The sequence below is a fragment of the Catharus ustulatus genome, chromosome 3, assembly GCF_009819885.2.
Source record: "Catharus ustulatus isolate bCatUst1 chromosome 3, bCatUst1.pri.v2, whole genome shotgun sequence".
NCBI lineage: Eukaryota > Metazoa > Chordata > Aves > Passeriformes > Turdidae > Catharus > Catharus ustulatus.
The window spans coordinates 8,219,098-8,231,509 of record NC_046223.1 but is presented as its reverse complement, the minus strand read 5'-3'; the positions used below and the strand labels follow the sequence as shown (position 1 = coordinate 8,231,509).

The window sequence follows — 12,412 nt, the reverse complement described above, 5'->3', positions numbered from 1 at the left end:
TGGTGAAGCAGGATGCTCCAGAGATTCACTTCCAGTGGGACCCACAAGTGCTCTGCGGGGAGCCCAGCAGTTGGATTGCCCCCGATCTGGTGTTGTATGGTGGCATTTCCCAGTCTCCATGATTTTTCCTTGTTCCTGGGTAGGCAGAGTGGCTGGGTGCATGCTTGTGGGTGGGCTGTGCAGAGGCAGCAGCAGGAAGGAGTACACAGCTGAATCCCTGCAGCAGTTGCCAGAGCGGTGTCGTTTTCAAGACCATGGCACTGGATGAACCATTTCTCCCATGAGCTGTAAGCTGTCTGGAGAGCTTGGCCAGCTGGATCTTCATGGCAAATCCATCTGAGTCTCTACAGGCATATAATTAAGGGAAACTTAGCTGTAAATATACTGACATGACCTGGAGAGAGATTTAAAATATTTATCCTAGAGCAGAGCTTGGGATATAAATAAGCTCCCTGTCTGTTTCCCTGCACGCAAGGCTCAGAAGTGCAGCTGTCCCTTTGTCCCCAGCTTGCAGAGTCCTTTTTGGGACCAGCAAGTTGCTTATGGGTGGGCTTGAAGTCCATACAGATGGTGTAAACATAGAGCTGTCAGCAAAATGGAGAGAGGGCATTTGCAGCACTGTAGATGTGAGTTTTCAGCTGCAACTTCTGTTCCCTGGTTGCTCCTACAGCTGCTGGTCTGCTCTGTAGCTCTCGGGGTGTTTGTGGAGTTTTCTGGTGAGTGCTTGGGGTCTGCTGGTGAGGTTATAACCCTCTCACTTGGCCCCCTGAGCAAGCAAGATTTGCAAGATGTCCAGTCCAAGCATACCAAAGGGAAGCACAGGTTTGGGTGGTACTGGGGATGTTTTCTTCCTTCCACTGGCTTTGGTGGCAGCGCACAGGAGAACGGCTCACTCAAGCACTTTCAATGGCAAATAAGCTTTGTTCTCTGACCAACAGTGCTGACAGGGCAAGGATGGCTTGCTGGGAGTGCCCCATGCCCAGTGCAGCCTTGGTGACCTTGGCTGCATGCAGGGGAGCTGGCTCTGAGTGCAGCTCTGTCTCTGAAGCAGCTGGCTTTGCTTGCAGCCTTGTGTGCATGCTGCTCCTCTCTGCACCGCTTCCCTTGCCCTGGCCTCTTCCCACCCCCACCCCCACGCCCTTTTGTCTTTACAGCCTGAGCTTCCATTCTCTGGAGCGGCTGGCTGGGGCTCCTGTTTGCTGAAGGGAAGTGCCAGACAGTTTTATGGAGCTTCTTCTGGTTTTTCCCGTCATCTGGAACGGTGTTTCAGCTGGAACAGGAAAGAAGTGGAGCCCTGGCCAGGAGCTCCATCCACACACACAGTGCTGTTATGGGGGAATCCCTCTTGGCTGGGCTTGGGATGGCAGGAACAATGTCAGCCTTTGGCCCTCAGCCTGAGTGCAAGGATGTGAAGATGGATTGGCAAGAGCTGGTGTGATACCTGGAGGTGCTGGCCCCAGCTGCCCTGGGATGAGCTCCGAGCCACACAGACCCTGTGGGTGCAGCAGTGCCACTGGGCCTTGCCTCCAGCCCCAGGGCAAGGAGGGATGAGCCAGCTCTGTCCCAGCTCTTCCCAGCTGGCAGGACCTACCTGCCTGTTCAACACTGCCTGGGCTCTCCTCTCCCCACAGGAGTTTTGCTTAGTAAAGACATTTTTCATTCTCACGTGGCCCAAGCTTAAATTGTGGGGGAAGCATCATCCTTCCAGGCCACTGCACTGGAAGCATGTGGGTCATCCTGGTTCCACTTGGCATCTTTCTGCTGGGTTTCTTTTGGTGGGAGAAAAGTGCAATACCTCCATACCTCTGCTGTGCTGGCCAGAGAGCTTAGCCTCAAATCACTGTGTCTCCTGCCAGCAGCAAACATCAGGTGTTTATGAGGAAAGCAGGGAATTGCTCAAGGGCTCAGAGCAAGCCTGGGAGAGTTGGTTGGCAAGACCGATGGGTGCAGCAAGTGTGTCAGTGGTGCTGAGTCGCCCTTGAAACATTCGTGTTTCTCACTGGGGCTTGGCAGTGCAGCTGGCAATGTCTGCTCTGGAGCCTTTGGCTGATGCCCCACTAAAGATGGTTTAATTGAGCCAGCAGGATGCCCATTTTTTGTGCTGAGCTTGAGGTATCCTGTCCTACCTGTCCCTCTGTCTGTTTATCTGCTATGAAGGTGTTGGCCCAGGGGTCCCATGGCCACCACTGCCTGTGATTCCCAGCAAACAGGTATGGGTGCACTTCCTCAGCCAAAGCTTCCTTTTCCACAGTTCAGGGACCAAGTGGTGCTGCCAGCACACAGCTGTGCCCTGAGTGTTTGAGCAGGAGAAATGGTGATCTGGCTGCTAACTCTGCCTTGTTCCTCTCCCAGCTCTATGGCTGCAGCCCTGCACTCATGGCTTGGGCTGGTTCTCTGAGCTGGCTGCTCAGAAAGGGTGTCTGGGCTTCTCTTAGTGGCCTGGGCCCAAACAGTGACCTAGAAGAATAGCATTTTTTCCCAGGTGTCCTCTGGAGATGCCCATGCCCCTCTTGCAGCCCTGGCACAGCAGAGCATGGCTGGGAGCAGTGTCAATGTGCTCCCAGGGCAGATGGGCAACTCCTGCAGCTCCAAGGCCAGTTGTTCTGGTTCAGCAGCCCCAGCAGTTTCAGGGAGCCAAGGAGCTTGGCTACCATGGGGAGTTCCCTCTCTGGCTCCAGCTCTTTTCTGTTTGAGCAGGGTGCTGAGATGTTGGGAGAAACTGTGGGGCAAGGCTCAGCTCACAGTTCAGCCCAGACACATTCTCCATCAAGACCATTGGCAAATCCCACAGCCTTGGGGAGAAGCTGAGCAGCATGGTGTCTGCTCCACCAGATCAAGTCATCCTGCAGTGGGGTGTTGGTTGACAGCAGCCCTGCCTAGCTTGGGAATGAGTAGGAACCTCCTGAAATACTCCCATTGCTCTGTGGCTGCGGAGTAGCACCCCTGTTTGCTGTTTTTGTTCACTGCCAGAGTAGCAGCTGGTTCTTACCTCATTCCCCACCCACCTGTCCCTGCCTTCAGAGGGTATCATCACATTCTGCTGCTTTGGTTTGGTTGCTGCCTGGCTTTGGGCACATACGAAGGCAGGGTCTCTGCTCACTGCTGGTATAAAGGTGAAGGCAGGGAGCTCCAGCGGCAGAGTTAGGAAACTGAGCTTAGGATGGTCTTGGAGGAAGCAGGTCTGTGGGATGTGTGTCTGGGGAGAGGACTAGGATTCAGAGGGTCTGGACTTAGGAAGTAGGAAGGGCAGCATGAGGAACAGAGGCAGAGAAGCCCCAGACTGGTTGGAAGTGGGTAAGTGAGGTCAGTGCCAGGATAGCCTGGCAAGAGTCTGCAGCTGGTTTCCTGGGCTCAGTGTCCTTGTGCTGAGCCTTTTTCTCAGTTCTGACGGCCTTTTCTCCTGCAGCAGAGGTGCGAGCAGTACCTGCCTGCCTTGGGATGGGGCTGTGTGCATCAGAGGCTGCCCTGCTGTGTGTAGCACTGAGCTCTTCCCAGTGCCCAGCTGTGCCCCAGCACATCACTGGCAGCACTGCCAGTCCTCTCCAGCAATTGATCCACAGTGTTCAAACACCAGTGGTTTTGTTCTGGTTTCTTGTGATAATTGCTGAGAAACTGGGCTTGGCTGTTCCTGTGTATGGGATCCTGGACCTGGAAGGGTAGGGATACCTGACAGCTTGCAGCCTCTCTGAACAGTTTTTGGGAGGCTAATGGGAATTGTGCTTAAGTGGTTGCTGCTTTTTTCCCTCCCCCGCTTTTTTTTTTTTTTTTTTTTTTTTTGGTGGGGGCGTGTTTTGGTTTTTTGTCCAATCCTGAAGCTTTTTTGAAGGGCAGAATTGGCTTCTCAATATTTGCTTGGTTGTGCCTCACACAGAAAGCAGTAGAGAGAGATGCTGTGGGGCACCTGGAGTGAGCTCAGTGGTGGTGTGCAGGCATCATGTCTCTTGCAAATCTGGAGTGAACTGCCACAAAGGCAAGGGTTCAGAGATCATCTGAGCTGACCCACACTCACAGCAGAGCTGGTGGATCCAGGTGTGTGGTACAATCATAGGGGCAAATAGATGATGTTTTTTCCAAGTTCCCAATCATCCACATCCACCCCAGTATGACCTGAAGCTTCTAGGTCATACTGGTCCAATTTGACCTGCCTCATTAAGCCGAAGCCACTCTAGCAGAGCATTTATTGGAAATGCTTTGTGCCCATGATTGCTTTCCTGGGTGCAGAGTGAGTTCTTGATTTTACTTTAACTGGAATGGGAAAATATGTCGTTTTAAAAACCTTATATGATGAGTGCCCAAAGACTTTCCAGATGTTGGGCTGCTCGCTGCGTTCAGAGCTCCTTGCCTGAATCAAACCATTTCCATCTGGCCTGGTAGTTTTTTTGCAACTCTACCCATTTGAGAGGCTTTCTGGACTGGAACCTCTCACATGGAGGAACATGCTGGCTGGAAATAATTTGGAGATGCAAATATCTCTGGGTGTTTGGCTTGGCTCTTGTTCCGGCGGTATCTGCTAAGCAGTGGAAGAGGCTGTGTGTGGAGCAGGCATGCTCCCAGCAGCTGCTTTATGTGGCTGTAGGGGCCAGCCCAGGAGGGTTGCTCATGTTACTGGGTATTCATGATTTTCCTTGCTTGCTTCTACGGCTTCAGTTGGCTCAAGTGAACCTGCTGTGGTTCTGTGTTTGTGACCAGGAGGGGAGGAAAAGCTGTCCCATGTGTTGTTCCCTGTTCTGGCATGCCAAAAATCTGCTTTTATATGAGCGTGCTCATAATGAACTGTGCCAGGAAACACATGGCTTGCTGGAGACATGAATGGGAGGTCTGTATGGGGCCCTGTGCTCACTGAGAGCCTCACAGGGACAAAGAGCAGATGCTGGCGTGCACTGCTTGCTCTGGGGCAGTCTGCGTCCTATGGGCTGCAGTGGATGGGGAGCAGAAGATGGGATCAAAGTATAAAGTGCTTGGCTGAGCCAGTGGTGGCAGAGAGAACAGGACAGGAGGCCAGGTGAGTGGTTTTACTGCCTGCTACTCTTGGTGGCTCTCCTGGTCTGGAGAGGGCTGCCTTGCTGCTCTGGAGTCATGGCTGTTTGCAGTGAAGACTGAGTTGGAAGGAGCCCAGGCACTGCAGGCAAGCAAAGTGCTGCTAATAGCTTAGGATGACAATTGTGGATGGGGATGAGGGAGAACTGGAGAGCTATGTCAAGCCCATTGGGCAGAGGGGCTGTGCAAGCTGTGCCTGGCTGCAGCAGGGAGAAAAGAAAAGACTGTCAGGGGAGAGTTGCAGTCCTGAGCATTAGCAGCACTTTGGTGTCTTGAGTGTTGCTCCCTTGTAGGAAGTGCTGCCAAGCCTGCGTGGGCTGAGCTGCTGCTGAGCAGTGCACACCCAGCACATGAGGAGTTAAACCTGCCTGCAGGCAGTGGAGCCTTGTTCTGACAGAGGGCTCACCAAGCCTTCTGGACCAGCAAGCTCAGGATGCTCTAGCTCAGTGATTTCATTGCCCAGCCTTTGGAAGCAAGCCAGGGCTTGAACATAGAGTTTGCTGCTCTTTGATCCAAGAGTGACTAAAAGCAAAGCCTAAGTGCTGGAGCCATTCCCGAGGACTTGGCAACTGAAGGAATTGCTGCCTGCAGACAATGATGTTTAAGTTACTCCTAAAGACAAGACCTGTTTGATAACACTTTCTGGGAGCATGATATTGAAACCTGTGAGAGGCCAGAACCCCAAGCCTTAACCCCATCCCTGCTGTGCTTTTTGTGGCCTTGGGATGGAGCACAGGTCATGGTCTTTTCAGAAAATGTGCGTGTGGTTGCCTTTGACACCAGACTGCTGCTGTGGCCCAGTGTCTCTCTCAGAGAACAGATGATCAGTCAGTCCTGTCTTTGGGACATGGGACCTGAGTGTGAGTGAGCTTCTCAGACTCTTCTGCTCTTCCTTTGGGGACTGTCTTTCTCATGGCCTTTAGCACTGCCCCTGGGCTTGCAGGGAACTAAGTCACCCTCTAAGCTGTGGTTCTGGTTTGTTGGTTTTGCTTGGGGTTAAATGTGCTGCTGAAGGATGCAGTGGCAGCTCTGCCTGTGTCTGCCTTACCTTGGTACAGAAGTTTACAGAGCTGGGAGCGAGTGTGGCACTGCAATATGAGTGAGTGCATTAACTCATCCAAATCCTCCTTTTCCATAGTGGTTTCTCATCAGAGAGCAATAGCCTGCTGGACAAATTGCAGAGGCTTTGTTTCTTCAGTGGTCTGAGCAGTGGCAGGGGCAGAACATAAAGGTCACAGTGTGGATATGATGGGGTGGTCATGTATTGGGAATGGATTCCAAGGGGGCTAAAAGCTGTGCCTGCCACCTTGCTTTGCTGAGGTTTGTTAATTAGCTGACATATTGAGAGTTGGTAGCTGAGTTAAAAAGTGGTGAAAGGGTCTCTTAATCCTGGTCTTTCAGTCTGAATCTGAAGTGCTGCAGCCTGGGGATAGATTTAGGCTACTCCTGCTGTTCACCTCAAGTTAATGGTGGAGACTAAGGCATCCCTGTCCAGGTCAGCTTGCTCTCTTGCTGTATCCCTGGATCCCATTCTGCAGGAAAGTGCATTGTGTGGTTGCTGCAAGGTGCCCAGGGCCTTCCCTTACTGAAGTACAGTGCTCCTGGGGTGCTGCAAGGGTTTGGGGAACCAGGGAGAGCAGCCTTCCCCCTGTGTGCTGCAGCAGTGCCTTCCCAGGGAACACGGCATCTTTGCTAGCTATGAATGAACACAGACAGGGAACAAATGTTTAGCAGTGTCTTACAAAGCTCTCTGCCTCCTTCAGTGCTGAGCTGGCGGTGTAAATACATTCAGCTCCCATCTCGGGTCTGAGACTTGCATGGTTGTTGTGCAGCCCCAGGAAGAGCTGGCTCCATGGTGGAGCTGGGACAGCTGTGAGCTCCTTGCTCTGGCATTAGGAGCATGTGAGGTCCACTCTGCTTTTGGAGGCCAAACAGATGCTGACCAGTTTTGTTCTCTGCCAGAACAGCTGGCTGGGCCAGTTTTTGCACCTGGCTGCTTCTATCACATCTTGGTCCTTCTGGGTCTTAGTTTTGTTTCCTCTAAGCCAGGTTGTTCCCTTCCATAGCTGGGGTAGATCTGAGGCCTCCTGCTGGCAGGGAAGAGGAGGAAGAGGATGGTTCCTTTTGGGGAGAAAGGATAGGTGCAGTTTGGGTGCTCTGGGCTTTGCTGTCCTGGGCACTGAAGATGAATTGCAGATCCTCTAAACTGCTGTTCCAGGTGCAGAGCATTAAAGGAATTGGCTTCCACATCTGGCTGAGCTGACCCAGGGTGAATTTTGCTGAAGTGCTTCTGGAAGCAAGTCTGCAGAATAATGCTCCTGGGGGCTGGCTGGAGAGTGGGGCTGGGCTATGAGCTGCAGAAAAGCACCACAGTGCTGGGCTTGCTTTCCAAACCAGGAAACCTTATACTTGCACAAAGCCCGCTCGTGAATCCCATTCCCATATTTTTAGTTCCTTTAGTTTGGTTGCAAGCAGCTTTGGGATTACTCATATCCTGTGGTGTCTCAGAGATTGGTAAACTCTTGGGTACAAAATGAACTGGATCCTTTCCTTTTCCTTTCGTTCTTTGTCCAGAGCTCTGCTAATCTGGAGGAGCTGGTGTCCAGGAGCTGCACTCTGGGCATGTGGATGTGGGCAGTTTGGGGTCGATGGAAGCATGGATCTCCCACAAGGCTGGGGATATGGAGCATCCATTGTGCTTCCAGCTGCCTTGCCTGTTGCTTCCCCAGCAGGGCTGTAGGTGAGAGAGGTGACTGTGGACTCAGCGGGAATCTGCGGCTGTGCAGCAGCTGAAGGCTTTGTGGTTGAGGCTGCATTCCCAAGCAATGTTGTTAGGCAAGGAGACCATGATTTTCGGATTGTTTCAAGATGTAGGCAACCTGGCTTGTCGAGCAGGACAGGGGATGTGCTGCCTGGCCTCCCCAGCTTGCTCTGCAGTACCCAGATGGTGTTGGGCTACTGGAGTGTCCCTAGGTGAGCCTGTGGAGCTGGCACTGAGGCTTTAAAGCAGTGAATGGAAAACCCAGCTTGGGTGGTTGCCCCACATCCTTGCAGCCTGGAAGATGACCATGAAGGTTTGGGCTTGGTGCCATGGCAGGGACTCACCAGGCAACATCCCTAGTGCTCTCGGGCCTCTTGTGGGGTGCCCTCACTGCCAGGTGTGTCCAGGCTGTGCCACACCCTCTTGTTGGCTGCAGCCCTAAATACAACCTTTGGGAAAACTGGTCTTCAAAGGGTGAGTCCTGCCACCCCACACAATTTCTGGCTTTCTCCGAAAGCTCAGCATCCCATGAAGGTCTGCAGTCCATGAGGTTGGAGTCTGTTGCCCAGCTATGTTGGTGGCACAGAGTGGGGGGACGGTGTCCAGCCTCAGAGGGTAAGCATTGAGACATAGGGCTGGGCAATTCACTGCCAGCTCCTTCCCCCAGAGCTCTGCAGTATCTCTCTGTTTAGGGTATATCAAACCTGGTGCTTCTCAGGTGGGAAAAGGGTATGAGATCCCCCAAAATTTCAGCCCCAGTTTCTGCTAGCCCCAGTTCTGCTATGGCTCCCCAAATCCTTATTACTCTTTTGGTGTGTTTTCTTACAGCTCTGGCTGATTAAGAGGCAACACTGATGTATCTCGCTCTTCTAGCTCTGGAGGATGATCCCAGAAACATTCCCAGTCAGGGCTGAGTCTGCTCCCACTTTGCTGCATTAATGCTGTGGCAACCTTCAAGGGAGGGTGGGTAGCATGGGCTGGGACTCCTTTACCAGAGGTGTGGAGAATCCTTTGCTTCCTGGCTATCCCATAGGATTGAAAACTTACTCTGCAGAGCTACAGTCAGCATAGGGTTGCTCAGAAGTCTGTCCTGGATATGGCTTTGTTGATTTTGTTTGTCACCCCAAAATGCTCTGCATGTGCAGGCTAGAGTCTGGCAGTGTCTGAGTCCTGGGGACATCCCAAGACAAAAAGGTGAATTGAGATACACTTGTTAGAAACTAACAGATATATTAGTGTCACTGTTATTCCTGGGAAGCTATTTGCCTCCTTAAAAAAATGAATTTAGTTCTGAGTGGGGGGTACCACTGCCTGAAGGATGCTGTGTTCCTGCGCTCAGATCTTTATCAGAAGGATGATCTCAGAACCTGGATGGGACCTGAGCCTGCTCTTCTCTCCATCCTCGTGCATCCCTACTAATCCATGTCCCCTCCCTACAGATGATTTGCTTTGTGGTGTGTGGGAATGATACCCTGAGGACCTGTAGGTACCAGTTCAACCTCCCTACACAATTCACTTTACCTTTATCTATTACCTCAACAGGAGGGTTTTGCATTTCAATTAAGTATCCTTTGGGTAGCGCACCACTGGGTGTCCTCAACTGTGCTGCATTTCAAACATTTATCTAATCTGGCTGAAGCTTTCCTGAAAAGCTTTTTGTAGCCACAGTTGAGACAGTTTTAGGCCAGAAACATCTGTGGAGGGTTTCTTTTTCTTCCAGCCAGGGGTGGCGTGTGTCACATGCATATGCAGAGGCCGGGTGTTTGCCAGCACACACACTTGGGTCTGCTCCAAGCTGGCGTTGGCTTTGTAGGACCGTGGCTGGCCCAACTGTGTTGCTGGGGGAGAGCTCTGCCCTGGCTCGGCCTCTCCAAGGCTGATGTGGCGTTGCTGGATAGTTTTTGAGGTGACTCTCGCTATGGGAATGGTTTTGCTTCGTTCAGCAGCTCCCAGCAATGTGTCACAGCCCAGATGAGCTCATGAAACCACAGCAGAAGCTGTTGGGAGGGTGTCCAGTCTGAGCTGGGGTTGCCTTTGCTCTCTCCTCTGGGGTAGTCTCCAGTGGCTGAGCCACACATGGCCATGGCTCTGCCACACAGGAGAGTTGGGAGCTCTTCCAGCTGCTGAGTGCAACAAATAAAGTAATTTTTTTCTTCATTCAGCACAGGTGGAGATTGTTGGCTTTGTACATGTTCTACCCTAACTCTGGCATAATGGTATGCCACACAGTAGCCCTCTCCTTAGACAGCTTCCTTGAACCTCTGTCCCAAAAGCCCAGGAGGTGGAGGGGGGATGCATGGACCCTGCTGACTGCAGCCTCTCCCTGGGCCAGGCTTGTACAGCTGTTCCAGGCAAGTGCAGCAGCTCCCATCTTGGAACGCTGGGCCCCAGTGCTCTGAATTGAAGAAAAGCTGTGTCCAGCTCTGGGCTTCTGCTGTCTTTCACTCCAAAACTGTCTGACCCACATCTAACTGCTCCTGGTCTTTCCTTGCAGCCCGAATGTGATACAAGGTTGGGGCAATGGTTTCCAGCATGTGTAGCCAGTTCACCAGTGGCACCTTGGATGTTACTGTCAAAACAAAACACGAGTTCATGGCTCTTGCTGCACTTTAACATTTATTTATCCCAGTTTGCCTTGACACTTAGGCTCATGAGGAGTTCATCACAGGGATCTTGCTTGAGCTAAAATGGTTGTGTCCATTTCCCCAGCATGGAAAACAACAACATAAATAGTTCCCCCTGTTTCATCACGGAGCTGCATCCCAGTGTTTCCTGACACCTGGTGAAATCCTTGCTTCCCATGTGGAACTTGTGCCAAGCCACCCACTATCATGTCCTCTGTCCACAGAGCCATGTCCTCCGACTGGGACATGGGCATGCTGAAGCAGCAGGATGCATGTGATGAGGCAGCTCAAAATGATCAGTGCTGAGTGCACTCAGTTGTGCTGTCGGTGATGGTGTAAAAGCATCTCTGTTGCTCTTTGGTGTTAGGTTGGTAATGCCAGTGATTTAGTGCTACAAGTGCATGTAATTTAAAATATAAAATCTTAATACCCTAATGGTCTGCATCTTCAGAGAGAGATGTGTCATCACAAACTCCAGCACTATAGCACGACCTTTAGGCTGACACTCAAAGAGCAGAACAAATCCTTCTACTGCATGAGCTTTGTGTACCTTGCCACTTTGTTTTGTACCTTACAGGTGTGGTTTGATGGACCTGTTGTCCTGAGGCATGTCTGGGGAAAATAACAGACCTGGGTCCTGTAGGTTCAAACCTGACTGGGTTTGACTGTTCTGTTCCCTTTTCCGCCTTCCTGCCTGACCCAGCAGCCTGTTCTGGTGTGAGCTCAGCTCCTGATGCTCTGGAGCTTTTAGGTTATTGAGCACAGGGCTGTATTTGAGTGAGGTTGGGTGGTTGCTGCCTTGCTGAGTGCTCTGGATGAGACAGATCTGATGTGACACGTGTTCCTGCATGTTGTATCACCTTGAGGCATGTGTTCATTTTGGGTGCATGAGACAGCTGTCACAGACTGATGGATAGTTCCTCCGAGATGCATGCCAGCTGGCCATGGAAACTTCACTGGACGTGCTGACCCTTGGAGCACAGTATGTTGATGGGACTTGGCTAAGTATGAGACCCAGGAAAAAGGGACCATCAGCAAGTTCCAGAGAAATGCATGAAGGGTCCTGTTCTGCTGCAGAAGTCAGGACAGCCAAATTCAGAGTTCACAGCTCTGGGATCAGAGGAAATTCAGTTGGGAATTCAGTGGCAGGAGGGTCACTGCAGCATCCAACCGCTGCTTCTGGCTGATGTGTTTGGGACAGGTATGAAACCTGTAAGTGTGCTCTCTGTGCCTTGCTGCTGCTGTGAGTGAGGGAGCTCAGACCAACCCTGCAGGAAGTGTGCGGCTGACACCAGGGTGCCCATGAGCACCATTGCCTTGGCCCCTGCGCTGTGTAGCAGGCTCCAAAGGCTTTCCAGCATGGGAAGGACTCTTGTGGCTTTCTGGAATTTGGTGGTCTTCAAAACGTCTCTTTTGGAAAAGGATTCCTTATCCTTAGGCTGACTGAGATGGGTTTATCCCTTCACCAGGCTTTTACACAAACCTCAGGTAGGAGGATGTGGCTGAGTGTCCAAAGAGGAATTGCCTTTCAGCTGGACTTGGATACTACCCATGTAACTTGGCCAGGCAACCACTTTCTGAAGCTGTTTCTCTTGCAGTGGTGGGAGTACACTGTTTTGACCAAGTTCTTGTTCATCTTCATTCTAAGATGCTCAAAATCTGCCTGGCTTGGCCCCTTTCCCTGCAGAGCATGGTGCTGGTAGCAGAGTCCAAGAGCCATCATCATGTGCTGAATTGCCTTTTGTTTGCTTCCCTTGCTTTTCCAGCTGGTAACCGGAACAGAGCGCCTGCATGGCTGGCTGTGGGCAGGCAGCAGCCAGATTTGGGAATGTGTGAGCGTGGTCCCTCATCAGCCATGCTAGGGAAGCACTGGCTGCCCTGTCCCTAGCACCCCGAGCTCTTGGGTGGGCGTTAGTGTGTCCAGGAGGGCTCTTTGGGGTTTCCATCTCTGTAGGCCACTACCAGACCCCAAGGACAACTACTGAAATTT

General features: G+C 51.9%; 1 protein-coding gene across 2 annotated transcripts in view; it reads left to right on the top strand.

Annotated features, from left to right (window-relative positions):
- The window catches only part of PTK7 (protein tyrosine kinase 7 (inactive)), a 34,939-nt gene that overhangs the window by 9,426 nt on the left and 13,101 nt on the right, over positions 1 to 12,412 (top strand). The window lies entirely within an intron of this gene.